This window comes from Anguilla anguilla, chromosome 15, assembly GCF_013347855.1.
Source record: "Anguilla anguilla isolate fAngAng1 chromosome 15, fAngAng1.pri, whole genome shotgun sequence".
Lineage (NCBI taxonomy): Eukaryota > Metazoa > Chordata > Actinopteri > Anguilliformes > Anguillidae > Anguilla > Anguilla anguilla.
Window position 1 is genome coordinate 32173578 of NC_049215.1, and position 12836 is coordinate 32186413.

Consider the following 12836-nt stretch of genomic DNA (forward strand, 5'->3'; position numbering starts at 1 on the left):
ACATTTTTCATAACGTTTACAACATGCAAAAAAAAAAAAAAATCTGCTTCTGAGCAACCACCTTGTTTGTTCCGTTTCAGAAAATGATTGAAGGGTTCTTCGCTGAGCAGGGATCCTTTGGCAAGCGTCCAGACGGATGTATTTATGCATCAAGTGAACATTTGCCAACTTTAACCAATTACAGATTTTACTTGCTGCTGTCACCTTCCAACCACCTTTCCATTCTCCGGGAGGATCTTGCACGTGCTCAGACTGGAAAGCAAAGTCTATATAGTCTATACCTGTACGCTGGTTTCATTTGCCAAACAATTAGGCCTCCTGTCATTTCCCCCAATTTCAGATGCTTTGACAAAAAAAAAAAAAAAGTCATCCGTCATTTCGGAAGACAAGAAAATGAATTGTTCCAATAACAAGAATCAAGAACTGTAACCAATACGCCCAAAAACACACAAAGCATTGACTGCATACTGATGCCCACTTAAAAGCTAGGCTCGTTCCCTGTGGCAGAAACCGAGATAAGTTGCCTGAAGAATTCATGACAATATGAAATATTTCCAAAGGAAAGATGCATATTTCTTTTTTTTTTTTCTTCTTTAAAAAAAATAAATACATTTGCCTCCGAGCATGGGACTGTGTATATCGAATTCCCACCTCAATCCTGAATGCCCGACTATCTGCAACTGCAGTCGTGCTCCGTGCGCGAACCACCCTGCCAATTTAGGGCGCGCCGAAACGTCTGCGGTTCCCTTGAGAAACCCGGTGCTGCCAGCTGCTAGTTTTCATGTTGCGGAACTCTACTAAGCTTGCACAGAGTGGAGTCAGAGGAGGACCTTTCACACGCGTCTCTGTGTGAAGTCCTACAAGCGCCCCTTTCAGGCAGCGGAGCTCTCTGGGGGGAGTGATGGAATTCTAATCGCTGTCTTGACTGATCCCTCCCATACCCCCTGGGCAGTGCAGGTGCCAACAGAGCTACTGGGCGCAGTCGGCACTGGCACGGTCCGGATTCGGTTCGAGTCCGTGAGGCTCATCCGTGCACCGGAATGGTGCGTATTTCTGATCAAATAGGAGAGTGATTGTTTTTGGGCATCACAACTGACATTATTTGATAATGTGCTTCTTAACTGTAAGAAGAAACTGAAGCTAGTTACTTTCAGTAGTCAGCGCAGCTGGCCGTCTAATTCATACCTAGTTGGACAACTAAAGCCTATAGGTTACCATCTGAGAGCTGTGACAGGAATAGCCTTCTGTAAATGTTAATTATATCTTTTCCGGAACACCTTTCTTCTCCCTGTAATTCCGTTAAAATACAGTGCCTTCATATTAATGTCACCACGTCACAGCATTCTGAGAATGTTTATTAATATCTTGGATTATTTCAGAAAATGTTTTATTTTAGCTTTTGCATAGTTTTGGCTTAATGAGTATTTTTGCACCTCAGACTATAATTTCATTAATTATGGAATTGTTGATATGGGGGGGGGGGGGGGGTTGGATGGATTTTCAACCCTTGCTTTCAGTTTGGACAGATTAAAGGGAAATATTTTATATGATATATAGATATGTCCAATGTAATCATCAATAAGACAAACGTCAATCAATAGGGACCTTTTCTGTGCTGTTGTCACCTGATGGAGTCTGATGGAGTTTCCCTCATCAGAAAGCCATGGAGAAGCTCGTCCTCCTCCTCCTCCTCCCCCCCCCCCCCCCCCCCCCCCCCCCCCCCCCCCCCCCCGCCCCCGACTCCCGATAGGGTTGAATGCTCTGATGATGCCTACATAAACTGCAGGAAGAATCTGAGCGTTTGCCCCCATTTTTATTGTTGTCTCTGGAATTTAAAAAAAAATCAAGCAAAACCTTGGTTTATGTGAACAATTATTTTGTTTTATAGCAGACCTGCAGGCATGGATTTTTATTTAGATATTCGTGTTGGATGCACACTGCGCTTACATTCAGTGTTTAATAAAACTACTCCCCACCCCCCCCCCCCCCCCCCCCCCCCCCCATCCAGGCGACTGCCCCAAAAAAGAAAATGTCGAAGAAGCACAATTTCATCCGAACATTATAATATACTAAGAAACTTTCTTTTTTGAAATGATATTTTTGTGGTTGGACAGAATAGAAACATTTGGTGCTAAATAATAATGAATGTGGAATGAATGTTATTCAAAGTAAAAATGAAAGTGAATATGCTAATTGAGAAGATTCGGCCATTATTCATTTAACATTGGAGATGACCTCTCATAAATCATCACAGAAGAGGGTAATCATAAGCATAAATATTAAAATATTATATTATATATGAAAACCTTGGAACAACATATTGTGTTTCAGAGCTGCAGAGCTATTCAGACAACACACTCTTTGTCTTCGCTCGTTATATAACTGTCAAGTCAAAGAATTCTGTAAAATCCTTTCCGTAATCAGCAGGTAGTGGTATATGTTTTGTGTTAGTGCTGTGGTGGTGGGCGGGGCCCTGTGTGGGTTCTGGGCCGGTGGGCGGGGCCCTGTGTGGGTTCTGGGCCGATGGGCGGGGCCTATGTGGGTTCTGGGCCAATGGGCGGGGCCTATGTGGGTTCTGGGCCAGTGGGCGGGGCCTAGGTGGGTGGGGCCGTATGTGGGTTCTGGGCCGGTGGGCGGGGCCTATGTGGGTTCTGGGCCGGTGGGCGGGGCCCTGTGTGGGTTCTGGGCCGGTGGGCGGGGCCCTGTGTGGGTTCTGGGCCGGTGGGCGGGGCCCTGTGTGGGTTCTGGGCCGGTGGGCGGGGCCCTGTGTGGGTTCTGGGCCGGTGGGCGGGGCCTATGTGGGTTCTGGGCCAATGGGCGGGGCCTATGTGGGTTCTGGGCCAGTGGGCGGGGCCCTGTGTGGGTTCTGGGCCCTGTGTGGGTTCTGGGCCGGTGGGCGGGGCCTGTGTGGGTTCTGGGCCGGTGGACGGGGCCCTGTGTGGGTTCTGGGTTGGTGGGCAGGGCCCTATGTGGGTGCCCTCGGCAAACAGCACTGCTGTGGCATTACTGTGTGTGTGGTGCCCTTACTGTGGAGTTAACGCAGCCTCAGCCTTGTAAAGCTGTCCGAGGCGAAGGCAGCTCATTCTGCTGCAGGGGCTCCTGCTGGAGTTCACCTCACCGCTGCAATACCGTCATCTTTTCTTTTTCAGCATTAGTTTTTCTGTCAGGCCGTGTTTCAGTATCCGGGTCCTACTGGGACTGTCGGCACTGTAAACAAGACGTTAAAGCTGAGCTGACAGGTCAGATTAGAGCTGTGACCATGCCTTGGGCGATGCATTCCTCCTCCCTCCGCAGAAAACCTCCCATTTCTTTCTCTGGTATTACGAGAAATCATTAAACCTTAGCAAACTTTGTTTGAAACAACTTTTTATTCCTTGGTTATTTTTACTTTTCTCGCAATTTTGAATGGCAGGTCGTATTAGCATGTCCATCCCTCTAGTTTAGTGTCCTCGAAGCACAGATCTGCGCACATGTCGACGTAGCACAGGGAAGTGCACGTGCCCTCATAGCACTGAGCAGCGCACGTGACCCCATAGCACAGAGCAGTGCACGTGACCCCCATAGCACAGAGCAGCGCACGTGCCCTCGCAGCACAGAGCAGCGCACGTGACCCCATAGCACAGAGCAGTGCACGTGACCCCATAGCACAGAGCAGCGCACGTGACCCCCATAGCACAGAGCAGCGCACGTGCCCTCGCAGCACAGAGCAGCGCACGTGTCCTCCCACCACAGAGCAGTGCACGTGCCCTCATAGCTCAGAGCAGCGCACGTGTCCCTATAGCACAGAGCAGCGCACGTGCCCCCATAGCACAGAGCAGTGCATGTGCCCTCAGAAGCACAGAGCAGTGCACGTGCCCTCATAGCACTGAGCAGCGCACGTGTCCCTATAGCACAGAGCAGCGCACGTGTCCTCGCACCACAGAGCAGCGCACGTGCCCTCAGAAGCACAGAGCAGTGCACGTGCCCTCAGAAGCACAGAGCAGCGCACATGCCCTCGCAGCTCAGAGCAGTGCACGTGCCCTCTGCAGTGTGCAGCCAGCTGCTGATTCTGGTCACTGCACCGCCCATCAGATCTCCAGGCCGACGGCAGTGATTGACAGGTGGAGCTGTTAATGGGAATGAAAGCCAGTGAATCTGCGGCAGCTGTAGTTTTCCCCTTTCCGGCCTGTTCCGGTCTCTCTTATTATCGCTCCACTGTTCATTGCTATCAGAATGAGGGGTTATTAGACCTCCTAATGATAAGATGGTATCAGTATGACAAATGAACCACTGTCCTGAAATGTATACACACACACGTTTTTTTTTATTTTTTTAAATTATTTTTACTGCTGGCGATTTTTGGTTGAGACACACACACCCCAAGGAGCGGCTGACTGTAAAATTGTATAAACCAGGATATAATAATGGCTTCGCATTTAAAGCAGTGTGTATTAAAACTTGAAGTTTTTGGGGTAAAAATAAATAAATAAATAATGTATTTGAAAAGGAATCCCTGGGAAAGCCTCGTCAGACAGACACGATGTCCACAATGTGTCACGGAGACCGGGGGAAAAAAAAAAAACACTTTCGTTTTTGAATAAATTCAGACTTTCAGCCTCTTCCTCTCGAGAAACTCCCAGTTAAGACGGAGACGTTGTAAATCCCGGGGTTTGATCACGTCGCCTTGGTGACGGTGGTCATGGTCGCGGTCACTGAAAACCCATGCGTCACTCTTAAGTTATCGCCTCAGACGCCTCGCGGAATCGCCCCGTTCCGCTTTCCATCAGGCCGGCCAGCGGCCCCCGTGACCCCGGGCTGTTTGTAAAGCGTCCCGGACGCTGAAGTCCAGATGGAGGGAATTGATATTGATTATATATTTCTTTCCCTTCAGCCCTCGCGGGGGAAATATGTACTCTTCCCGAATCTGTCATCCTGTCTCTTGTGTCCAGCCGCCTCCTTTCGGGGGGGCGGGGAAGGAGAGGAATGAGGTCGGGCAGGCGGGCGTGATGGATATCCGGGCCGGGGAGAGGCCCGGTCGAGGCCGAGTCCCTAAATCACGGCCCGGGGCGGGGATCACGCTATTGACTGGCAGCTTGGAGGGCTGTGATGGATGGGCGCGCTTAGAGGAAGAGACCAAATCCGTCAGCTCGAACGCGTGACCAAGTACATGTCCATCCTCTCATGAACAAAGTCATCCGATACACTGCTCTGGGGCTGGGGTGGGGGGTGGGGTGGAAGGGCGGGGGGGGCGGGGGGGGGGGCGGGGTCAGTGTAGTGTAACGGTTAAGGGACTGGGCTCGTAACGCTAGGGGTTGCGGGTTCGTGTCTCAGGTGGGGCACAGACGTACCATTCAGCGAGACCCTTAATCCAAATTGCTTTCGGTAGATATCCAGCTGTATATCTGTCCTGCGTTCTGAGTATAGTAAAAACGTGGGCCGGCTACATTGGATTGAAGTGTCTCATAAATGCCTAAATGCAAATCCTATTCTCCTACATTCAAAAAAAAAAAAAAAAAACACAACATAAATAAATAATAATGTGAGGAGACCAGCTAAATACAGTGAGCTCCATAATGCTTGGGACAAAAACATGTACATATTTTTTTTCTTGACTTGGCTCTGTACTGCACCATTTTATATTTGCAATCAAACAAATTTGCGTGTGGTTAAAGTGCAGATTCTCTGCTTCTGTTAAAGGTTATTTTCATTATACAGTTTGGTTTCACAGTGTACAATTTACAACACTTTTTATATACAGTCCCCCCCCCCCCCATTTCAGGGCACCATATTGTTTGGGACAAGTGGCTTCTCATGTTTCTGGTGAGTCAAGTGTGTTCAATTGCTTCCTTTGTGCAGGTATAAGAGCTTTCAGTATCTAGTATCGATTCTAGGCTTTTGATGGCATTTGGAGTCTTTTACTGGTGTTGTCAACATAAGGACCAGAGTTGTGCCAATGAATGTCAAGCAAGCCATTATGAGGCTGAGAAATAAGAAGGGGGAAAAAACAGTCGGAAACATAGGCCAAACCTTAGGCTTACCAAAATCAGCCGTTTGTGACCTCATTAAGAAGATGACGGACACTGGTGAGCTCAGAAATGGAAAAGGGCCTGGTAGGCCTCTACAGTAGATGACTGAAGAATTCTTACCATAATTAAGAAAAATCCTCAGGAATGGGACTGAGAGACATAGGTGAGTGAGGAAGACTGAGAGGCACAGGTGTGTGAGGGAGACAGAGGCACAGGTGTGTGAGGGAGACAGAGGCACAGGTGTGTGAGGGAGACTGAGATACACAGGTGTGTGAGGGAGACTGAGATACACAGGTGTGTGTGAGGGATACTGAGAGGCACAGGTGTGTGAGGGAGACTGAGAGGCACAGGTGTGTGAGGGAGATGCCTGTATACAGGCCAGCAGTGGGCACATGTCATTAGAGCTGGATTCATAATGGGAGAGGGCCTGAGAGGTGAACCTGTAGTCTGAAGAGTGCCTAATGGAAATGTGTGTGACCAGTGTCCCAAAGTGCGCAAACAAAAACCCGCTCCTTTCGCCGTCCCGGCCTGATGAAACAAATCGTCCCTGCATTCCTTTTAAACGAACTAAAGCTTTCATTTCATGGAGGTGATTTAGGCTCCCTGGAGCTCCCGGTATATTTACATAAATCCTGACGGGCGATTTCTCATCAGAAGCGAAGCCCGTATTGACATTTTAGAATCCCGGAGTAAAACTAGGAGCAATAAAATTGTGACTGGCAGATGCAAATTAGGGCTGTGTCTCCATGGCAACGCGGCCTGCCGCCGATGCCAGAACAAGGAAATAAGTAGACTATCGTGATTATTAATCAAGTGTTCTGAGCAGAACAGCAGAAACACTCTTGATCAAGGCCAGCAATATTAATCTCCAGCCATTTTGACTTTTGTGGACTTGGGTTTATAAATTTTGCTCATCAAGATGTTAATTTCGGGTATGATTATTCTGTCTGTAAATACGGGGTTTAAATACTATTTTCAGAAGAAGAAAACCTAATCATTCCGCAGGCTTGGCTTAATGTCTGCAAACATAATGCATACAATTATTTGGAATGACTAACGGTTTTAATCTGTTCATAAATGAATGTGCTTGAGCATTATGAACAAGATATGATCAAAATGTACAAAATGAAACTGACTTGAACTTCAGCTGGCATGTCTGGGAAACCCCTAGCAGCAATACACTTTAGTCACAACTATTTTATTGACATGCACACAACTTACTCTGGTACTCTGACAGAATAAAATGTGAGTTTATTCAACACCGAGAATTTTTCTGGGCCTCTCAGAAGGGTTTTGTGAACCTTGCAGCTATGAGACTGCACGCGTTGCTGTAGTTCCACACACTGGAGGTCCTCCTCCTTTTCCTTCAGTGCTCACATGCGTTTCAGCATCGGGCCGTGTTAGGGTTCCACGTACGGCATTGCGATCTCCGGATGAGAGCGCCCACCACGCAAGCGAGTAAACAAACAAACAAACAATTAAATCAATGCTGATGAGCTGCAGCTGTGTAAATAATGCACGCGCGTGCGTCGCCGTGTGCGAAGCGTACAGCTCTGGCACCTCTGGAGCCCGAGCCCACAATTAATTAAAGTGTGTACGTCCTGTTCGTGTTTTCAGAGAGAGAGAGAGAGAGAGAGAGAGAGACTAAAGACAGCCCGCAGCCAAACGGTCCCTCCACAGGCGTACGGCGCGTCCGACCTGCCCAGGGTTACTGGGATGGGTTGTTCTTCTTCCTGTTACCCACGAGGCCGTTCTGTCTCGCTCGGTGCCTGAAGGGAACGTTTTAAGGAACAGAGTAAAAGCGTCTGCTCCAAAGGCCCCGGATTCGGGTCTAAGCTGCGGTGCGCTTTGTGTGCTTTAAGGTGAAGTAATAATTGAAAGCAAGTGTTGTTGCGGTGTCCGTTTCTTTCCTTCCTTCCCTTGCAATATTTTTAATAATAAAATTTAAATTATTAACATTATTCTGCTGAGCTCGTAAAGCTGAGGTGAGGGGGGGGGAGATGTACACACTTCTTTAAATTCATGGCTTCAAATTAAGGGAAAAGCTCACCGCGGGTAGATTGAGGATTGAATCCGGGCCAAAGTCTGATGCTCCCATTACAACCAATAACAAATGCACTCTCATCTCTCTTTTGCATGCTCTCTCTCTCTCATGCGCACACACACACACAGTCATTCAGTGTGTCTGCCTCACACACACACACACACACACACACACACACGCACGCACTCACTATGTAGGCGTACTCCAGAGGCCACGAAACAAACAGAGTGCGTATGGTACATCACGGCTAAATAAATAAACCTGAAATAAAGTAGGGGGGGTGGGGGTGGGGGGTACGCTGATACAACAGGAAGGGGAGGGACCGTTTCCCCCCCCCCCTCCCCCCCACAGGTACGGACTCACAGACAGGACCCCCCGCGGCCCTCTTCACTTCCGCCTACGGAGAAAAGGCATTACACAAAATGGCCGCCCGTCCATCGGCCGTTCCGCCATCGCCATCCAAACAACCAAGGAGTCTAAAATCAAACGCACATTTTAAATGGCGCTTCGCAGCGGGTCGGCGGCCCAAAAAGCGATGGCGAATGTGGCGGACAAAAAAAAATAAAAACCAGCGAGGGTGATGCGAACGTATTTCTTGCAGTAAACATCTTCCTTTCAGCGTGGATCCCCTGTTTCCATGACGTTCTTCCGCATTTATTATGGATGACTTATGATGAATGAGTCCAAATCAATATACCTTCCTGCCTTTTTTTTTTTTTTTTTAAACGTGTAGGGAAACCTGACATTTTTCCATTCTTTTCCTGTCAAATCGTCCATCTTGTTAATTTAACTTACTTGGCATATTTCAAATCCTTAGTTTTGTGTTTGTAAATGCATCAGCTGATGCCTTCTGAAATGATGGAAAGCAGTTTTTAGGGAATATTTAGTTGTAACAGCGAGAATGAGGATGACAATTGCTCAATTACTACTCCTGAGACTGACACCACTGCTGTTTCCATTTAGCAATTAATATACGGAATGGGGCACGTCATTACATTACACTATCAAACATAATAATCATGTTTACATACACGCAGATCCCATTTCAAATACGGAACTGAAAATTGACTTGGGGGAAGGGGAGGGGAGGAGAGGGGGTGAGGGGTGGAGAGAAAAGAACACAGGTTGGCGTGGATACGAACGTGGCGAAGCCAGCTCGTCAGGCGCGTCGTCGTTTCCTCTCCGTCACAGCCCCCGTTCCGCCTTCCGTCGCGGTAAACACGCGAGATTTACCGCCCGGCCCGGCCCGGCCCGGGCGTCTGATTATAAAAAAAAAAAAAAAAAAAAGGAAAAGTAGAGCAGCGGGAGACGAGGAGAAGAGGAGCAGGCCGAGGCGTCGCGTCGCTGCGCTGCGCTGCGCGGATCCCAGCTGTCTGGGGACGGCGTATATTGAAATAATAAGTCAGCAGACAGGTTTATGTGTCTTAGGCCCCGGCGCTGCTCATCGGAGACCGGCAGCCGCGCGGAATGGCCGCTGCTCCCGCCGCCGCCGCCGCCAAACTGCGGCGCCTGTAACCGCGGGTGGAATGCGCCGTTAAGTTCCGAAGTGCCTGAATTAGAGCAGCAGGGGGGCGTTTCTTCTTGCTGTGCTGTGTTATATGGCGTGCTGTGATTCTTGGGACGATACAAAAGGTCTTAAACTTTTTTTTTTTTTTTTTTTTGGGAGTAATAAAATGCGGTGCTTGCTGTGAACGATGGTGTGCGTGTGCGTGTGCGTGTGCGTGTGCGTGTGCGTGTGCGCGTGCGTGCGTGCGTGTGCGTGCGTGTGTGTGTGCGCGTGCGTGCGCGTGTGCGTGCGTGCGCGTGTGTGCGCGCGTGCGTGCGCGTGTGCGTGCGCGTGTGTGCGCGCGTGCGTGTTTTGGAGAAAACTCAAGCACACCTGCATCCTGATGAAAGCCCCCCCCCCCCCCCCCCCCCCTTTGCAGCTGTGGTCCTCCTATATCCCATGTTCCCCAGCACACCTCAGTGATGAGCTGTACGTCACTCTGGTCCCCTTCCTCCACCCTCACCCCCCACCCCCACCCCCACCAAGACGATGAGCAATGCGCTCCTTTCATAGGCTTATGTCATTCATTGTGAAGTGAATTATTTATCATTGTTATTATTATTTTATTTTTTTATTGGGATGGTAGATATGCTATAAGCTATACTTTGGCAGGGCATGCCCCATGCCTGTACAGAAATGAGGGCTTGAAATAATGTTGGTCGATGGTCATGTATGTACTTTTTATAAGGCATAAAAGTGTTGAACCACAGAGAGACCAATCGGTGCTTGCTGACAGCAGAATGACCAATCGGTACCATCGGTGCTCATTTGCAGCAGAACGACCTATCATAACCATTGTTGCTCATTTGCAGCAGAATGACCAATCGGAACCATCCGTGCTCGTTTGCAGCAGAATGACCAATCAGAACCATCGGTGTTCATTTGAAGCAGAACGACCAATCAGAAGCGTCAGTGCTCATTTACAGCAGAACGACCAATCAGAAGCGTCAGTGCTCGTTTACAGCAGAACGACCAATCAGAACCATCGGTGCTGGTTTGCCGCTCAGTTTCCGTCTGGATTTCTCCTTCGCGCGTTCCTTTCGTCGCTCTCGTCGGAGTCTCCTCCCACTCGGGAAGCGTACGGCGGAACGAAGGAGCTGATTTACTCTGCGGCCCAGACGGTGGCTCTTGGCCAGAGCGCGGCGAGACTGTACTGCAGTGCCCTGTAACTTCATTGGGTTTCATGGCAATGCAGCAGCCATTAAGTGCGCTTGAGTTGAAGGGAACATGGAACTGATGGAACACGATGCCTGTAAATGTATACAAATGGTCCCGGCTGCCTCTGGTGTTGTTCACCGCAAAAGCCGGGTTGCAAAATGTGAAGAAGCTTAAGAACAGATATATGATCCAGTCAGTTCTCCTGTAACAACTGAATCAAGATGAGGCTTAAGAAAAAGCCCTTTTCTTAAGAAAAAAAAAAAGTGAATACATTTTTTAAAATGAGTCCTGTCTGCTTGCGTTTGTTTTGAGTCGTGGCAATTTTTTCCATTTCCTGTCAAACCAAACACTTCCACCTGGCTTTATATCTTGTGGAACTTGTACACACAAAAAAAAAAAAAACTACCTAAGAAAAAGAAGTCTTATTCAAAGGATGTGCATATAGAGTGCATCTACAAGCTCTCTCTTTCTACTATTTTTGAAAAAAAAAAGCATTCCAGCCACTGATTTATCTGTCAAAGGAAATTAGATGACTTGCTTGCGTAAGCCTTTGGTCTGCAGTGTATCCAATGGAAGTATAAATTGCAGGAGGTTAAGAAAGCAGATTCTATCCTCAGCTTTCTTGCCCTCGGCTGTGAATCGGATTGTTCTGAAGCAAAACCACTGCGATAAGCATCTTTCTTTGCATTGCTTTGGCTGCGCTTGGTTTTGTGTGGGCTCTGTTTTTGTTATTCACAAGGATATGCGGTTTCATTTTTCTGAACAGCTGTACATATTGATAGGAAGAGGGTAGAACGAAACCCTTTTTTAAATTTTTTATTTTTTTGCCTTTTCTGGACACAAGCACCCCCCCCCCCCCCCCCTTTGGTGTTATTGTCTGTCAGAAGATAGTGTGGCCAATATTCAGTCTCCTGGAAATGAATCCAGCTTTCTTTGTGCCCTCTCCAGATAATCCTCCCGCTTGAAAGAGAGGAGGGGAACAAAATAAGCCCCTGAGCTCACTCAAAGAGAAAATAAATGTTAGCCTCGAAAAATGAAAAAAAGAAAAAAAAAATTCTGTATGGCAGATTTATCTTTTAATCTGTGCTATATTGTGTGGGAGAGGGAGGACTCCTGTATTTTTTCTATCTAAAATCCCAGTCAGGAACATACAGCCCAAGGGGGGATAAAGGGTGGTCAGATAGGACAAAATATGACTAGAAATACACTTTTAGGAACAAGCTTCAGTGCGCACGTGTCATGGAATCATGGGACTGATGTTGCCTGGATTTACCTGGATTGAGGGTGTTCTGTTAATACTTTTAACATGGTTATGTATCTATAAAATAGCTTTTAATAAATTTATGAACTACTTATAAACCACATGAGCAATTTGTTGTTAAGCAGGAGCCCAAAGTTGCCAAGTTGAGTTAAGGAGGATTTAAGATGCATGTGTGGTCCTGGTGCTGAAAATAGACTGTAGAAGCTGCTCCAGTGAAGTGTCACAGAATTTAACTTATACGCTGAGACAGTGGACACACTTCCCTGTCTCATTTATAAAGGCAAGTATTTCAGGTGGCAAGTGACCATTAGCCTGTCTGTTTGAGGACTGGACTGAGTACAGTAAACACAGAGACAATGGGGGGGGGGGGGGGGGGGGGGGAATAGAGGAGGTTGAGGAGGACTGTGAATTTAAATATCAGCTGTTATGAGGAGGATGGGCCCCCCCCCCCCCCACCCTCCCTTGAGCCTGGTTCCTTCCGAGGTTTCTTCCCATCTGGCACCGGTAGTTTTTCCACTGTTGCTTTAGGCTTACTCTTGTCGGGGTTTAGGCCCCAGTTGTCTGTGACGTGCATTGTGACAATTGTGTTTGTGAAATGCACTATATAAATGAATTTAGATTTGATTTTGATTTGATTTGATGATAGCCTGATGAAATATTTCACAGCGTGAAAATGACCTGCTGATTATCAGTTGTCAGTGTGTCCTTTCATGGCCGTTGTCATGGCAATTGTGGTGGGTCCTAAACCCGCCACTAGATGGGGATAAACACCACTTTAATCTGGCTCGTCTGCTGTCCTGTTTGGTGGTCAGAAGTTGGAGA